This window comes from Urocampus carinirostris, chromosome 20, assembly GCF_059441175.1.
Source record: "Urocampus carinirostris isolate Australia breed hairy pipefish chromosome 20, RoL_Ucar_1.0, whole genome shotgun sequence".
In the NCBI taxonomy this organism is placed as follows: domain Eukaryota; kingdom Metazoa; phylum Chordata; class Actinopteri; order Syngnathiformes; family Syngnathidae; genus Urocampus; species Urocampus carinirostris.
Window position 1 is genome coordinate 26398312 of NC_142368.1, and position 6769 is coordinate 26405080.

Consider the following 6769-nt stretch of genomic DNA (forward strand, 5'->3'; position numbering starts at 1 on the left):
GGACCGTGAGGGCCTGAAAGGCCTTCTGTGCTGACCTAAAACATATGTGAATCATGTGATGTTGACTGAAGTTTGTCAATCAATGCTTACTAAACAATTCCAAATTGTCAGTCAGGATCCTTTCATTGCTTCTCCCTGGTTGTGTTGATTCCATATGTGTGCTTTCATATTTAAGCATTTTACCAATCACATTTCAACCATTAGTTGTTGCTATGCTCAGAAATCTACCTGGAGGTCTTCACAAGAATCCTGAAGTTCGTGTACTGTAACATCAGCATTTGATAAAGCTGTTGGTTTAGCCAATCGGATTTTAAGTTGGAGAGTTAGTGCGTGCTAGCGAGCATTGAAAAACATCACCGGTTTCAAGAAACAAACATTGGGTAGCTCTAATCCACTAAAGTAATCGCGGCAATAGCCATTAAACTTGAAGAGAATGAGCTGCACAAGGTCAGACAAGTCCTAACCGAGCATGCCTTTTCCAAGCATGAAAATGTTTTGTCTGTTACTTTCAGCCTCGAGGCAATATCTTAAGCCCATCCGAATGTCAGCCTAAAATGTCAATCATTAGCTTTCCAGCTTGGTGAGCTTCTCTAACGCTGACTTTATTTTATTATTCACCCGTCATTGTTCTTCTTTGTCTTTTTTCATACAATCTTGTCTAACTTTGATTTCATTACAAAAGACAGGCTCTACGTGTCGCCTGTTCGCGCTGCGCCCTTAGCTCACGTCGCCGGCTCCCCTAGCGGACCATGCTCGGCGGCGTCCTGTTCCCTCGGACTCTGAGAACCAGGCGCTTGGTGGGGGTTGGCCCAAATGACCTCTTGTCCATCCGAATCCTCACAGATAAGCTAGGAAATTTCATTTCCAAGAGCCAGCTCATAGAGCCGGTTTGTTTATGAAGGACACAGCACTAATTTAGACTGAAGCTGAAGGCCTGGTAGTGAAATGCACGGCCTGCCACTTGTAAAGACACCCTTCAGATTTATAGAACCTTCTCAATTCTATCGTTTGGCATTGAGTTTCAAAAACACAGCGCAGTAGTTCTATTCAGCCGGAAGTCTACCCACAAGCTCTGTTTGATTCTACCGTGGCTTATTGGGTCTCCCTTAAGCCTGCTGTTTGTGATTATCAGCTCCAAAGCAGACACAACACACACTCTCTCACTCCCACAATCCACCTGTCGTTACCAGCTGGCACACACACCTGGCTCACCGAAATTGGCCGGTAAGGGCAAAAAAAAAATTGCCATAGCAACCATATGGTGTTGGCATGGTATTGGTGGGCATCGTCATGGTAACGACAGAATAGTCAAGTGGGCATTGCCCCAAGCTTGAAGGCTAGGTTGGAAATGGAATACAAGCACACAACAACTGTGCTGGACAGTCTTTTGATGCTTATGGTCATACCTTTAGACAGGGGTCAGCAACCCAAAATGTTGAAAGAGCCATATTGGACGCATAAAAAAAACAAAAAACAAATTTCTCTGCAGCTGCAAAAAAACAAAAGGCTTATATGAGCCTTATAATTAATGCAACATATCCTGTATGTATCTATATTAGCGATATTAGCCTACTATCTTTATGACTTAGTTGGCTGAAGCTCATCCTGTGGAGAATGAGGCACCACGTGACTACTCTGTTGTTTGATACCACCTCAAGTTCAACTTCATTACAATACTAATGAATTATAGTGCATTTTATTGCTTTGATAAGATTCAAGAAATGCAATAAAGAAATAAGAATGTTTGTCATTTCATATTGAGGATTTGAAAAAAAAAAAAATAGAATGTGCATAATCTGTCGCTTATCAGGGCAACAAAAGAGTGCAATAAAACGCATAATGCAATCATAAAAAAAAAAAAAAACCTTTCGAAAAGCTAAGTACATTCAAATTAATTGAATGTGAGTTTGATTTTGTGCAAATGTCATGAGTCGTGCATGGATAAAACGCAGCAGCATCCTCTTCTCGCTATTTTGATACCAAATCAACAAAGCCGTCCTTGGGCCTGAGCAACAAAACCAAAAATATCCTTTATTGTATTTCAAAATATATTTTAAATAAAAGAAATAATTTAGAAATGACATCATAAAACAACTGCTTTGTTACTAAAAAGTGCTTATCTAGGATTAACCGTTTTATGTGACTTCTGCGTTTAAATTTAGGCTCTCACGAGGCGTTGAGTTATATTGTGAAGCTGCCCCTTTAAAAGGTGTGGAACTTGCGCTAAACTCGGCCCCACATCCACCACAGGAACACAAGCAGAGAAGAAATCTAGCAAAGTAATTAAAATGTAAAATTTATTCTACAAATTTTTACAGCATTGGAAAATGCTCTGGAGTTTTGTGTCATTTTTATCCTCCTACAAAAACCATAATAAAAGAAAAATATATATCCCTCCTTCTTTTTTTTTTTTTTTTTTTTTGTTTTTTTTTTATTTGTAAACATTTTTAGAAAAGCGCCAGGGAGTCACTCGGCAGTGCTAAAGAGCTACATGCAGCTCCTTAGCTGTGGGTTGCCGACCCCAGGTTCTAGGACTTTTTGGAGTCGCATGCTCTATTAAGTTACAAAACTTGGCAAATCAGCTTGGGGTATGTTATCTGTTGCATGACATTTGATCAAATTCTTGATAAATAAAATAATTACACGATAAAACTAGAATGGTTGTGCGCGATTAAGTATCACACACATAGATACGTGAAACAATTTCCCTTATTGGCAGGGTTATTGGCACATGAGAATCGAAAACACAAAGAGTAAGACTGAGTCCAGATGGGGACCAAAATCCTGAATTGGTGTTGATGTCAATGTCATTGTGGCCTGAGGTAAATATCTTTTGACAAAAACAAATGCTGAATTATCAAAGTCAAAAGTGCAGAGTCACCTTTTTTGGGCATTTTCACATCCAAGGTAACCTACCTGTGAAATATAGTGGTCGTATCTAAACTCCTTCCCCTTATTCCTTGGTGGACAGACACACAAATAGACAAACTGTTTTAATTGTACATTTTTCTGTATTTGCCTTTTTGTCAGCCGCGAGCAAAGCGAGTGAGGTGATGTTATTATTTGACCTTCAGTAACTGCGGAAAAAGTAATTAGTTAGATTACTCCGTTATTAAAAAAGACGCAGTTTCGTAAAGGTGTTAGTCTCAATAGTGGGTATGAGTGAGCGTATGAATGGTTTTCTGGCCGAATTTCGGACTCCACAGCTGCCCACGCCTGGTGTAGTGCAACCAAAAACGAAAACTACTACTAAAAACGCACAGTGTAAAATACAAACTAAGGAGACTCAAAGTGACCAAACCGCACCATTTTTCTTCTAATTTTTTTGCAAGGCCTTTTGCAAAGTTTTTTTTTTTGGGGGCGTACCCTTAGCAGCAAAATAAAGGACAATCATGTCTGCGTCCTCTATGTAAGGCTGTTGTTATGTAAAATACATTTACATTAGATAGATAGATAGATAGATAGATAGATAGATAGATAGATAGATAGATAGATAGATAGATAGATAGATAGATAGATAGATAGATAGATAGATAGATAGATAGATAGATAGATAGATAGATAGATAGATAGATAGATAGATAGATAGATAGATAGATAGATAGATAGATAGATAGATAGATAGATAGATAGATAGATAGATACTTTATTCATCCCCTAAGGGAAATTCACATTTCCAGCAGCATCCCTGAGCTGAGAACAGTACAATAATAAAGCCAAAAGAATACAATATACAAATACCCAGTGTGACGTGCAAATGCCCACTGTAGCGTGTTATATAGAGTAACTAAATAGTGCTACACAGAATACATATTGCAGTAAGATTCGGTAATATCCAATGTAGGTGGTGTGGTTTAATGTGGGCCTTTACTCTGCCGGGTGGAGTTAAAGAGCCTCATGGCATGAGGAAGAAAAGATCTCTTCAGTCTGTCCGTAGTACAAGACAGTGACAGCAGTCTGTCGCTGAAACTGCTCTTCTGTCTGGAGATAATGCTGTGTAGTGGATGCGATGGATTGTCCATGATTGACCTCAGCTTTTTCAGTGCTCGTCTCTCAGCTACTGTTGTTAGGCTGTCCAGCTCTTTGCCCACAACAGAGCTCGCTTTCCTAGCCAGTTTATTGAGACGAGAGGCATCCTTCTTCTTGACGCTGCCTCCCCAACACGCTGCCGCATAGAAGAGGGCGCTTGCCACTACTGTCTCATAGTATATTTTCAGGAGCTTTTTGCAGATGTTGAAGGAGGCCAGCCTTCTGAGGAAGTAAAGTCGGCTTTGCCCTTTCCTACATAGAGCTTCTGTGTTGGCAGTCCAGTCCAGTTTGTTGTCCAGCTGCACACCCAGGTATTTGTAGGTCTGGACAAATTCTACACATTCTCCCTTGATGGTTACAGGAACCGGGTGAGTTCTGGTTCTCCTGAAGTCCACCACCATCTCTCTGGTCTTGGTGGTGTTCAGGTGCAGGTGGTTTGCGTCGCTCCATCGGACAAAGTCCTGAATCAATTTCCTGTACTCCTCCTCCTGCCCGTTTCTGATACATCCCACGATCGCAGTGTCGTCGGCAAACTTTTGCACATGGCAGGACTCAGAGTTGTACTTAAAGTCCGATGTATATAGAGTGAATAGGAACGGAGAGAGAACGGTCCCCTGCGGAGATCCTGTGCTGCTAACCACAGTGTCCGATGTACAGCCCCCCTGTTTCACATACTGGGGTCTGCCTGTCAGGTAGTCAGTAATCCATTCTACAAGGTGTGAGCTAACTCCCATCTCTGTCAGTTTCCTACTCAGTAGCAGAGGCTGTATGGTATTGAAGGCACTGGAGAAGTCCAAAAATGTAATCCTCACAGCCCCCTTCGCCCTATCCAGGTGAGAGAGGGATCGGTGTAACATGTATACTATAGCATCCTCCACTCCCACCTTCTCCTGGTAAGCAAATTGCAGTGGGTCGATGGTGTGATGGACCTGTAGCCTCAGGTGGTGCAGCAGCATCCGCTCCATGGTCTTCATCACATGTGATGTCAGGGCGACCGGCCTGAAGTCGTTGAGTTCCTCAGGTCTTGATTTCTTTGGGACTGGGATGATGCAGGATGTTTTCCACAGCTGAGGGACCCTCCCCTGTTCAAGGCTCAGGTTGAAGATGCGCTGTAGAGGGTCTCCGAGCTCAGACGCACAGGCTTTCAGCAGTCGGGGGGATACTCCATCCGGACCAGCTGCCTTGCTGGTTCGTAGCCTTCTCAGCTCTCCACACACCTGGGCTGAAGTTATTTTTAGTGGGGGGATGTCTTCCATGCTAGTGTCCAGAGGGGGAGGGGGAAGGACAGCTGCATTACTCAGGGGTGAGGATGAGGCGGAGTGGTCAAACCTGTTGAAAAAGTTGTTCAACTGGTTGACTCGCCCCACATCTATATCCACAGCCACACCCTGCTTGGTGCTGCAGCCAGTAATTGTTTTCATCCCTTCCCACACCTCCTTCATGTTGTTGTTCTGCAGCTTTTTCTCCAACTTCCTCCTGTACTGCTCCTTCCCTTTCCGGAGCTGGACTTTGAGCTCCTTCTGTACTCGTTTTAGCTCCTGATGATCACCATTTTTAAAGGCCCTCTTCTTTTGGTTCAGAAGGCACTTGATGTCGCTCGTGATCCAGGGCTTGTTGTTGGCATAGCAGCGTACAGTCTTTATAGGAACAACATTGTCCATGCAGAACTTAATGTAGTCAGTAGTGCAGTTTGCCATCTCCTCAATGTCCCCACTGCTGGACCCTAGCAGGACATCCCAGTCCGTACATCCAAAGCAGTCTCTCAGAGCCTGCTCTGCCTCGGTGGACCGTTTTCTAAAAGAGCGTGTGGTTGTTGGTAGCCTCCTCACTTTTGGTTTGTACTGTGGTTTAAGCAGAATGAGGTTGTGGTCTCCTTTTCCAAGGGCAGGCAGTGGTTTAGCGCTGTAAGCATTTTTGATATTCGCATACAGAAGGTCAATAGTCCTATTTCCCCTGGTCTTGCAGTTCACATACTGGACGAAAGAGGGCAGTGTCTTATCAAGAGTCACGTGGTTGAAGTCCCCAGAGATTAACATTGCAGCCTCCGGGTGTTTTGTTTGAAGTTTTGCCACCGCGGAGTGGATGACGTCACACGCTACTTCCGCATCAGCGCGCGGTGGGATGTAAACAGTGACAGCAATGGTGTGTCCGAACTCTCTGGGCATGTAGTAGGGACGAAGACTTGATGCTAGGTCCTTAGCTTGGCCCTTTGGCCTGTTGCCAAGTCCTTAGCTTGGCCTTTAGCAAGGCTTTGATGCTAGGTTCTTAGATTGGCATTAGCTTGGCCTTTTGATTTTTGCATTCCGGAGATGGAATAAGAGCTTGCTCTGTCCACTCCACGCATCGGCCTGGTATTGCAGTACCTCCGGGAACGGTGCATTCGCAATGATCGCAACAAGGCTTTAGGGCTAGGACCTTAGCTTAGCCTTTTGGTTGAGAGTAAGTGTCCCGGCTCCTAGGCTTTGTAGCGTATAATGAACTGACCGATAACGGATAATGGATAATGAATAACGAAGATAGATCAATAACCCTTAAAAAACCCCTACAGCCAAAAGTTCGACATCATTACTTGCCCTACAAGTATTTAGAAATCGCAGCATTGTGATTTATTTGTTTTGTTGGGTTTTTTTTTTTTTGCTCATATTTTGATCAGTATCCCTTTTTTAATGAATGAATGGGGTTTTTACCACTAGGCGGTGCTAAATAATACACACAGTCCCTATAAAGAAAGAATTACTTT

The 6769-nt window shown here is 43.1% G+C and overlaps 1 non-coding gene across 1 annotated transcript; it reads left to right on the forward strand.

Moving 5' to 3' along the window:
- Positions 1 to 6225: 6225 nt before the first annotated feature.
- On the forward strand, positions 6226 to 6414 carry LOC148346740 (U2 spliceosomal RNA). The gene has a single exon (XR_015848387.1). It is a non-coding gene; the product is annotated as a U2 spliceosomal RNA (small nuclear RNA).
- Positions 6415 to 6769: the final 355 nt, after the last annotated feature.